Source organism: Impatiens glandulifera, chromosome 7 (genome assembly GCF_907164915.1).
Source record: "Impatiens glandulifera chromosome 7, dImpGla2.1, whole genome shotgun sequence".
Taxonomy (NCBI): Eukaryota; Viridiplantae; Streptophyta; class Magnoliopsida; order Ericales; family Balsaminaceae; genus Impatiens; species Impatiens glandulifera.
This window is the reverse complement of record NC_061868.1, coordinates 18705280-18717838: the sequence shown is the minus strand read 5'-3', so window position 1 is coordinate 18717838 and position 12559 is coordinate 18705280.

Below are 12559 nucleotides of genomic sequence, written 5' to 3'. Positions count from 1 at the left end.
ACTCGAGTAATGTACCCTTTTAGACTATTTATTTTTATTTTTATTGTAATCATAACATTCTTAAGTATGGCAAAAGAATAATTTCAAGTTAAGCATCAAATGTCCTTAGTAGAGTCACCATAGAAGTTGTAAGGCTACCTATTGACTCATTCGAAAAAACAAATTAGGTTTCCGATTTCATAGTCGTCGCCCCATAATTTACCTTCCTCTCAAATTTTGAGTGATATTAGGAACCCAAATGGTAGGCGTTATTATAGCACATTTAAAATTTTCAATTAGACTATCTTTGTCTTTTATAGGATCATCACCCTATTTATTTATAATTAGGAAAATAAATAACGTGATAATTAACACTTTTATTGTTAAAAGATTTTACTTTTTGGCTCGGTGCTTGGTGACACTCAGAAAAGGGCCTCGATGCTTTGTCCCTCATGTCGTCCAAATATACGAAATCTACTCAAAATCCTTAGACATATTTTTAAAATGTGATTTTACAATCATTAATTTATTATTCAAATATTAGTAATCATACATCTATAAATTCATCACAATAGTATATTTATAATGATGTAGTTTAATCATACTTAACTAAAAATAAATGGACTTAGAGAAGTGTAGTACTTATAGCAATAAAATTTCAAAAATACTTGAAAAGGTAAAAATTCAAGAGTAAAAAATAAAAAGAAAATCCAAACAATGAATAAATAAAATATTGTTATATTTGTATTATAAAATATTTATTTAATCATTTTTTATTTTAAAAAAATTTTAATTAAATTTTAAGAACTAAAACGCCAAAACGAAATTTATGCCAAAAAGTAGAAACCAACCAGGTTTAATGACCTCTCATATCAAGTCAGATCCACGGATCAACTAATCCCGGGTCGTGGGTTTCTCCCACGGATGCATTACAGGATCGGGCCAAGCATGAAAGCCATGGGCGCGGGTATGGAACGAAGGTCTACTATACAAAAAGAAAATTAAAATATTTGTTAAGGCTAAAACCCTCAAACCAAGACTACTTAGAAGTTTGATTAAGGGCTGTGTTGTCCGGTTGAGAATAGATCCTGGGTTCGGTTTCAGTGTGTTTAAATCTAAATAAAGTATACGGCTTATTTAAAGTTTAATTAACTACTGCTGTTGTTGGTATGCATTTGATTCACAGTAGAAGGTTTCATTTCCCATTTTTCTGTGAAGTTTGATTTATCAAATAAATTTGAAGTTGTAATGCTTGATTAGGGTAGATTTTCATGAGACGCCCTCGACCCGAGAAAACATAGTCTCCGAGCCACGAGCCACGGCCTTCCCTGCAACCGAGCTATCTCCGAGCTATTTCATTTCTGATAGGACGTACACATCTCCTGCCCATTTTTTAATTTGGAAAAATTGGTTTTCATTTCTATTATAATATTTTTTATTTTATTTTTAAATGAGTCTGTGAGCAAATAAACCACTGGTACAACTCAAATATTTATCACTCACAATAATTTAAAAAATTCAAATTAAACATTATTAATATATATAAATATAAATAATAATAAAAATAAATTGAATTATTGGAGGTTTTAAGTTGGCATTGCTTTTATCCAAGTCAAATAGTTTCTCTCTAAGTTAGTTATTTCTCAGACTTTCTCTCTCGAGTTTCTATTCTCCAATGGAAGTAACATGGCCGCCGGCATCCTCACCCCATCCTAGCCGGCTCCAATATAGCAGTATTTATTGGCATAGCCTTCATATTTTGGTTCGTTTTCATGTTTATATGTTTTGTTATGTAGATCAAGTTGAAGAAGATGGGCCTCCTCTGCTTGTTGATCAAGAAGGGCTTTAATTTTCTTACTATCTTTCTTTATTATCTTTTTTATGTGTAATTAAGAATTAAGAGCAGAAACGAAATAGAGGTCGTCATCTTTGGAGATTTAGAGAGGAATGTATGTTTATATTTTTATATGTTTAGCAAAAGAACTCACCTTGTTCTCCAATTTATTCGAGATGTATTGGCTGGCTATCTGGAGTGATATAATCAGGAGTGCTGGAATCAGAAAAACATCATATAAAAACATAAATATTAGCAAAGTAAGACAAAACCCTAAATTATGTAAATTGAAATGATTCGAAATCAGTATCAATATGGAGATTACCAGAATAAATCTTGACTTAGAATAAAGTTCTTGTCATCTGGATTTTTCGATTCGAATCGAGAAGGTTCTGGAATCGGGAAGAGTTGGATAAAGAGCTTTTTTTGTGAGGAACCTTGAAACATACATGCCCTAGCTGAACTGTTACGCGATTCGGTGCTGGACCTTTCAGTCTCATCGTTCTTCTTGGAGTTTTCATCTTAATCCGGACCTTGGAGTTTTTATAAACAATTGGATTATTTAAAGGCTCTCATTTTCAATAAATTAACTTCTAACTTTGAATAATGTTGCTCCTTCAAATTTTAAATAGAATTAATAATTGTATTGCTTAATATAGTTTAGCATATCAATATTTTCAGTTATATGAATCCAACATGTCATACTATTCAAAAATCTATAACTCTAGCTTACTTTAAAAAAGCATATTGTTGAAAAAAAGTATAATTACCTAATAATGAAAAAGTAAGATGGTTTGAATTAATTCTAAAAAAGAAAATAAATGAAGTAAGGATATGTGCAGCTTTGGTCGCTTTCATTGATTCAAAGTCTGCTTTAAAATTTGTGGCTTTTGTTCATTCTTTTATGTGAATCAATACAAAAATTATTTCTAAACTTAATTTTTCTGCTTTTTCTTATTGTCAAAAAGACTTGTGCTCAATCCACACCTCAACCGATCCCCTATGTTTTCATCATCCTCCTGACTGTACAATAATGTATATATGTATGAATATCAGCCCATGTCATATTAATGTATTTCAATTACAATTATTATTAAGCTAGTTTTTAATCAGAATTATTGTTCTATACATATTTTTTAATCAATGTTATACGTATAATTTTTTAACAAAAATTGTTTAACATTTAATAGTTTTAAAATGAATTAAACTAAACTTTGTTTTTTTTTTAATTTTTGAAACTAACACGACTCACTCAGTCATTAATCATACTTCAACTTAAATCATTTCAGATTAGAACCGAATTCGTAATATTTAATATCTTAAATACTGACTCTTTCCAATATATCTATAATATTTAAACTAAACTTTAAATTTAAAAAACAAATATTCTCTGCTAAACATCAGTGTCAATTAAAATCACGTATATACCGAAATTAAGACCTAATTTTTTATATCGAGTATACTGCTATATTTCATTTTATAAAAAACGTATTATTTAATTTTAGGATTATTTGTCCATTTCATCAATACAACTTTTTAATTTAAGATATTAGAAATTGACATACTATTTATAAAAATATAAATATAAATGTGAGAATTACACTAATGTTTTTAAATTTTAATGTACACCCACTAAATGTGAGAACTAAGACAATCTAATAGGAATAGAGGCACCTAAATTAGGAAATTACTTACAATGATTTTTCATTTATCCCATAGTAAATTTACAACTAACATGTGCATTGTTTGTTTGTCACCAAATTAGAGAGGTTTGAATTTTGGTTAAAATTATAACCTGAGTTATTTAATAATATTGATTGGTGATAATTTTAAGAAAATATAAATAATTTTTTGTAAAAAAATTTAAAGGATATTAATATATAACGATAAAATAAAATATTATAATTTAATTTATAATATTATAGTATTATGTTGAATGAATGATGTAATATGGTTTAAGTGCTCTTGAATCATATAGTCTTTCACTAATAAAAAAAAAATAAAAAAAAGGACAAATTGCAACATATATATGTGCAAACTTGTTTTAATACAAGTTTTTAAAAACATAAATCCACGTTACAATAAAAAATTGAAATATTACAAATCTTCCTACTACATTTTCATCCAAAACATATTTGTATGGAAAATATAATCTGGAAAATATATATTGCAAAATATATTATAAGAAATGGAAAAATGTAATATTTTTTTAAATTTTCTATAAATATATCCTTACAACCAATCTAGTAATAAAGAAGGCACAAAATAATGTTAATAAAATCACTAATATTTATTCACGTCAATTTTTGCAAAATCTTTTACAACAAAATATATTTTTATTAACTATTGTTACAAATATTATATAAATAAGTATGTGATTATTGCAAATAAATTCTGAAGTAACTTGACTAATATTGATAATGAAATTTGTAATATATTGCATTAACACAAATAAATAATTTATTCGCAACTAGTATTGTAATTCTATTATAATATATTTTTATTAGAAAACGATTAATAACATTTTATTAAAAATCTCAAAAGTTAATTAATGAGTAATTAACTATCTAAAAGAACTTAATTAATTTTAACTCTATGTGCAGGTACATATTTTAAACCTGGCCGGTCAAAACTACTCTCCTGAAACAGCACAAACCGAAACAACTTAGTTATATTCTCGGAAGTACGGCTCAACTAGAATTCAAGACCGGTTAAGATTATCAACCGATATGTGTCCGGTTAAAATCAAATCTTAAGGCAATATATATTTTCACCTGACATTATTAAATCAAAACAAGATCAAAATATGGATACAATGGCAGTTGGCGTGTTAATACAAACATATATTCCTCGGAATATGCAAAGGAAGATCTTCAAAGGTTCAGACTACGTCACTTGAATTCTGAAACAAGTCTGTTGATTAGACTGAAGGAAGCTGTCAGATGAACAATTTTTATAAATTCAGAAGCAACATTCAAGGAGCAGGCAGCCAGCCAATGTATAGTTGCCAAGTGTACAATAATACAAACGTACAAGCTACCTAATTTCAAGCCGGCACGACATCATCATTTGGGAAGCTTCCACTGGATTGCTGATCCTTTGACCAATCATCTAAGAGAGAGAAATATGACCGTTGTCATATTTCCACTATAAAAGGAAGCAAAAAGGCTGAAGAAAATACCCTTCTTCGACCTTATTCTTGCGCTCACCATCTAGCTTTGGATTCTAAATCTTGCGAATATACTTTGAGAAATCTGCAAAGCTATTGAGTGATAAGAACAAACTGAAAAGTTCTGTGTGTTTACATATCTATAAAAAGTGTATTACAATACTGTGTGAGTGTTGTAAATAAACATCGAGCAGTAAATAAGACTCGATCGTGTGTTGTATTGTGTTGTTGAATATTACTTAGTGAATATCCTTCTCACTATTCGAGAATAAGGGGTGACGTAGGATTTTTATCTCCGAACATCCATAAAATATGTGTATTGTGTTATTCATTTACTTTCGTTCACCAAACCAACCGAACCGGTTTCATTTTGGGATTCATATTTGGATACTCATCAGTAAGCAAGGCTTACAGAGTATACAACAAAATAACACAGACTGTTGAAGAATCCCTCCATGTAGTTTTTGATGAGCCTGTTGAGAGCAAATCTAATGAACCCATTGATCTTGCTGACAGACTAAAAGCGGCTAGTCTTGAGTCTGTAAATGAAGAAGAAGAAACCATGACAAGCGGATGGCTCTATTTTATCCTGTGGCTGATCCGGTTGAAGTTCAACCAGACATGCAAACTCCTGTTCAACAAGAAGTTGAGAGTTTGGATGTCGCGGTGTCACCAGTTCAGATGACCAACCCCCTTGGATCCAACTTCAGATGGAACAGAAATCATCCACCATAACTGATAATCGGAAATCATTTTTCTCCTCAAAGGACAAGACGTCAACTGATGGATGAAATGGCCAATTCTGCATTTATTTCTCAAATTGAACCTAAGAAAATTGATGAAGCTATAGTTGATCCAGATTGGATCAATGCTATGCAAGAGGAGTTAAACCAATTTGCTAGAAATAAAGTGTGGTATCTTACTCCTAGACCAACTGACAAGTCAGTTATAGAAACAAGATGGGTCTTTATAAACAAGCTTAGTGAAGATGACTTAGTCATTAGAAATAAAGCTCGTTTAGTTGCTCAAGGATACATACAAGAGGAAGGTATTGATTTTGATGAGTCTTTTGCACCGATTGCAAGACTAGAGGCAATCAGAATCTTCCTAGCATATGCATCATTTAAGAATTTTAAAGTCTTTCAAATGGATGTGAAAAGTGCATTTTTAAATGGAAAATTAAGTGAAGAAGTATATGTTGAGCAACCCCCTAGTTTTATAGATCATGTTTTACCAAATCATATTTATAGGCTTGATAAATCATTGTATGGTCTGAAACAAGCTCCTAGAGCTTGGTATGACACTTTAACCAATTTCTTGTTTGATCATGATTTTGTTATTAGAATAGTGGATAAAATCCTGTTTAGATTTACTAAAGATTCTCACATTCTACTTGTTCAGATATATGTTGATGACATTATTTTTGGCTCAACTAACCCCAAATTGTGTGAGAAATTTGCGAAGCTGATGTAGGACAGGTTTGAAATGAGCATGATGGGAGAACTTACATTCTTCCTTGGGCTTCAAGTCCGTCAGCTAGAAAACGGAACTTTTATCAACAAGGCCAAGTACACCAAAGAACTGCTTAAGAAGTTTGGCTTGGAGAACTGTTCTGAAGCAGCTACTCCAATGAGCTCTTCAACTAAATTAGATAAAGATGAAGGTGGCCAAAGTGTTGATGTAACAACATACAGAGGACTCTCTCATTTTACTGCTGCTAAACGTATTCTTAAATACTTAAAGGGAACTCAAAATGTGGGACTGTGATATCCGAAGGATTACAGTTTCAATTTAATTAGTTTCTCAGATACAGATTATGCAGGATGCAAAATTGATAGAAAAAGCACAAGTGGAACTTGCCAGTTCCTTGGAGATCGATTAATCACATGGTTCAGCAAGAAGCAGACATCGGTCGCCACGTCTACAGCTGAAGCAGAGTATCTTACAACTGGTAGTTGTTGCTCTCAAGTTCTGTGGATTCAACAACAACTTAGAGATTATGGTATTGAGGCTGATGAATCTCCAATTTCTGCGACAACACAAGTGCTATTGCAATCACCTACAATCCAGTTCTGCATTCTCGAATAAAGCATATTGAAATCATGCATCACTTCATCCGAGAACACGTCAATCAGAAGTAGATTCGTCTTGAACATATTCCTACAGATCAACAAACTACAGACATTTTCACGAAACCCCTACCGAAAGCTATGTATTCTCACTTTAAAAACATGTTAGGTCTTTTTTATCTTGATTGATGTAATTATGTGCATAAATAAGGGGGGAACATATTGTTCAAAACATAACTGAACAGACGTGAAAGACAGAGGTCTTAATTTGTCCTAAGGATTTAGAGTTTGAGAAATACAGCTACTTAGACGAACGTCTAGCTTAGCAGTGTCATCTTCATATGAAATCATTGTCTTGGTTATTCTAACTCGCATGGTTAGACGGAAACGTCTAATAGACGTTAGACGTTTTTACGTCATGAGCAAGAGGATGCTCACGTCTAACTAGACACACGTGTCTCACGTGCTGTTATTGCATAATTAGACGTACACGTCTAATAGACTGATTTTCAAAAGGAAGTTGAAAATCTGAAAAGGAGAAGAAACGTCTAACTACTAATGTAATTAGACTCTTCATCTTCTGGCTAGTTGGACAACTGTCCTTTGCTGGTTTCTGATCAAGTTTATTTTCCCGCCGAAAATCAAATCAGTCATTCCTCAAAAGAATTGAAGACACGTGTCTCTCAATATACAAAGCATGACTAATATTTCTGACAACTTTTGCTTGTATTAAATGTTCAGTTTCATGTTAACATTAAATGTTATGTTTATTGGGAACAGACTTTTAAAGTTCTTGACGGTAGGAGTAATCATTAGTTATTTCCTACATGATTAAACCTTAATATTTATATTGTTATTCATTACAAAGATTAGAGTTCCTCGAAACTTTTCTCTATCTCTAGAATTCGAATCGTCTAAACCCTTGTTCATCTAGTAAAAATGTCATCCTTCCGTCCAAAGTCGATTCAAGTGGACTTTCAATCTGTATCCACCTTACAATCTTCAGGAATGCATAGGATGTTTGAAACATTAAAAGCTTCTGGGCTGAGAAGATTCCTCACCCCTCATGAAACCTATCACGAACAGTTAGTTAATGATTTTTTCGCAACCGTTGGATTCTATCAAGATAATATTATTGTTGGGGTTGTGATGGGCCAAATGATCTCCATCACAGAAGAATCTTTTGGTGCGTTTTTTCATCTTCCAAAAGAAGGTATTGATGATTTCTCAACCACCCCTCTTGATCTAATGATTACAATGATAAGTGTCTTTTCAGATCCCCCTTTCGTAGACATCCATTGAAAGAAAAACCTCCTAAAGGTTGAATATACTCTTTTAAGCGATATCATATCGAAATCCCTTCTTTCTAAAAAATGTTCTTACATGTATTGTACAAAGGTATTCCAGATAATGGTAGCTATCACTAGGGGCGTTCCTGTTAACTAGATAAGTTTCCTCTTCGGAAATCTTGTCAAAATGGTTGTTACGCGGAAGAAAATCTTTGGATTTGATGGTCCTCTTATCTCTTTTCTCTGGTTTCTTCTGAATGAACCCGTTAATTGCTTTCCCCTTCCTTCTAAAATCCTGAACTACCGGAAAGTGTTAGATTACATTCAAAGGGTGGAGACGCTTAAGTCCAAGAAAAGGAAAAGAGAAGACTCCAACTCCTCTCTAACCGCAGTCTTAGAGATCTCTTAGGTTGAAGTCTATCCTTTCTAGAAGTTATTACTAGGAAGAAGAAGAAGATTATAATAGAGATTATCTTCATTTAAGATGAAAGTTTTTGAAACATGTGTTTGTAATGTTTTGATGTTAACTTATTCTGGTTATTTTTGAGAACAAGTTTTTGTGTGTTTCTTCTGAAAACACTCACGTTTGGTTGTTTATTTACATGATACTTTTCTGATGAATCTCCATGTGAATGTTTTGTTTATTTTATATGATGAATGCATATTTTTGTATATGTATGAAGGTTTGAAATTTCTTTATCAAAAAAGGGGGAAATTGTTGGGTCAAATTATTTTGACTAAGTGTTAAAATAATTTAACCACTAAGATTTTGATGATGAAATGACTTATGAGTTTTGATGCAGGTGTATTGAAACAATATTTCATAAGACTTGGCTCTAATGAGGGTCATTAGACCGATTTTTGGCACTTGATGCATAGAATTAGACGTACAGTGTAACTCATCGGAGTTAGACGTGTAGTCTAATAGACGTGTAATTAGACGGATGGTCAAATAGATACACGGAATTAGACGTAAGTCTAATTCATAGAATTAGACGTACAGTCTAACTCATCGGAGTTAGACGTGTAGTCTAATGAATGCATAGAATTAGACGTATAGTCTAACTCATCGGAGTTAGACGTGTAATCTAATGAATGCATAGAATTAGACGTATAGTCTAACTCATCGGAGTTAGACGTGTAGTTTAATGAATGCATAGAATTAGACGTACAGCCTAACTCACCGGAGTTAGACGTGTAGTCTAATGAATGTAAAGAATTAAACGTAAGTCTAATGAATACGGAATTAGACGTACAGTCTAACTCACCAGAGTTAGACGTGTAGTCTAATAGACTTATAATTAGACGGATGGTTTAATAGATATTCGGAATTAGACGTATAGTCTAACTCAGTGGAGTTAGACGTGTAGTCTAATATATTTGTAATTAGACGGATAGTCTAATTTATGCGGAATTAGACGTGCAGTCTAACTCAGTGGAGTTAGACGTGCAGTCTAATAGAAAGTGAAAGTTAGACGTGCGTCTAACTCCTTCAGACAAGTGTGAGGTAGAACCGGAATTACACGTGCAGTCTAGGTCAGTGGAGTTAGACGTGCAATCTAATGGTTATTGGATAATTAGACGTGTAGTCTAATTAGTGAAAGTTAGACGTGCGTCTAACTCCTTCAGACAAGTCTGAGGTATAACCGGAATTAGACGTGAAGTCTAACTCAGTGGAGTTAGACGTGCAGTCTAATGGTTATTGGATAATTAGACGTGTAGTCTAATTAGTGAAAGTTAGAGGTGCGTCTAACTCCTTTAGACAAGTCTGAGGTAGAACCGGAATTAGACGTGCAGTCTAACTTAGTGGAGTTAGACGTGCAGTCTAATGGTTATTGTTATTAGACGCTAGTCTAATTCTATTAGACCAGGCGGTATAATAGATGTTTCTATTAGAAGAAGATGTTTCTTTCATTAGACTGATTTCACAATCCGTCTAACTAAAATACGTCTAATGCTCAGTTTAAATAGTTTGTTTGAATCCAGCATTTTATCTACCCACATGCTATAGATGTACCCTACTCCTGCTCCACTTTTTAGTGAAGATTAGTACAATAGCTATATGCAGCCAACCAAGGAATGCCACGTAAGAGAATTTTCTCACATTACTTATTTTGCAGGTACATCCCTGATGGAATATTCGGCGCACTACCAGTGATGTACGGCCACGATCCTTGTGCTTAGAACCTACTCTGTACAATGGAGGATTTACAAGAAAAGAGTGCCACGTATCATTTTAAAAGATTCGACCGTTACCTCTTGCTCAGTATTTAACAAATCTCAAGGACAACGGACAATCGGCCTGACGAACAAGCATATACAACGAATAAGCAATCTGATTTTTGCAGAGAGAGAAACTACTCAATCATCTTGCTTACTGAATTCATATTGTGAAGATTCTTTCTGATTGTACTGTGTGTGAATCAAGATAGAGCTAGAATCAAAACACTTTTAGCTGAGTGATATTCTTTATCTTGTAATTGAACGTGAGTCTAACTCCTTCAGACAAGTCTGAGGTAGAACAAGAATTAGACGTGCAGTATAACTCAGTGGAGTTAGTCGTGCATTTTAATGGTTTGTAACAATTAGACGTGTAGTCTAATTGGTGAAAGTTAGACGTTAGTCTAACTCCTTCAGATTAGTCTGAAGTGAATGTAATTAGACGTAAGTCTAATTCCATTAGACCAGGCGGTCTAATGGACTCTGTTATTAGACGAGGATGTTTAATTTCATTAGACTGGTTTTCATAATCTGTCTAACTGAAATACGTCTAATTCTACTCTTAAACAGTATGCTTGAAGCTAGCACCCGCCTAACCACGTGTTATAGCTGTACCATACTCTTGCTCCACTTTTTAGTAAAGATCAGTACAACAGCTATATGCAACCAACCAACGAATGACACGTAAGAGAATTTCCCTCATATTACTTGTTTTGCAGGTACGTCTCTAATGGAATAATCGGCGCACTACCAGTGGTGTACGGCCACGATCCTTGTGCTCAGAACCTGTTAATAATTAATAAGTTAACTAACCAATCATGATTACTTTATTTGTAGTTTTGACAATATCCAATAATTTTAACCCACAAAAATAGGAATAAAACAAACCTAAAACATTAATAAGTTCTTAACCTAAAATATAACAAGATTATGAACCAAAATTTTAAAAATAAATGTATATATATTTGTATTTATTAAGGAGATAGTCAAATAGCCACAAAGTAGATTCAATAGCAAACTAATAGTACAAAAATGTCTTTATCTAAGAAACTTAGTTTTGGTCTAGTCAATTGGAGAATCGATTTTGATTTCAAAATATTACAAATAAGGCTGAGAAAACTACCAAAACGTAAAATAAATTAAAATTCTACTAAATGGAGAAGCTTTTAAAAGGGACATGCAAATAAAAAAGAAAACTAGAAAACTACTTTTCATTGCATCAAGCAACTGACAGGGTTAAAGCTAGAAATGGAAACCATTAGATTCAAGTTAAGGGGAGACGTGTAACCTTAATTTTCCCTAGAAGCTCCAATTGCAATGCGTTCGTTCAAAATAGGGCTTGAACAACTAGTTATCGAAATGAAGAGTATTTAGTTAAAAACACTCATTGTAGATCGTCGAATGTGAAGTATTTAGTTAGCATAGAAGAAAGTCATTCGAAATGAGAGTGCAATGATTACTTGTTCTAGGGTTTTAGGTCTCTTGAGGGAAGGTCTTCTTTGGTTACAAACGGAACAAATGCGGTCTTCTTCAAATATGGATTATTATATTCCCTAAACGAAGAAATATAAGAAAGAAACGAATTGGCAGGGAGGAAATACAATACCGGAATCGACAAGCTTCTTCTTCTTCTTGGGAGTTTCGTGTTCATCGTAGAAATCGACGAGCTTCGGAAACGGAGGAGAATCGGAAATGGAGGAGAATCGGAAACGGAGAGAAAATACATACCTAAAGATGATGAAATCCATACTCAAGTGGCGCGCACCGGTGAAAGTGAGAGGAGAAGAGAGATAGAAAGAAGAAAGGAAGAAGGAAGAAGGAAGAAAAGAAAAGAATCGGGTTTAGGGCACATTAAAAATTCACCTAGAGAGGATACATATGGCCCTCGAAATTATGACTAATCTACGAGAGTGAAGAGCTGCTCTCAGTTATTGTAATATATTTCAGCAAGAGCGAAGTGCTATAAGTCCTCGGTGAAATTATGCTACTCGGTGAAATC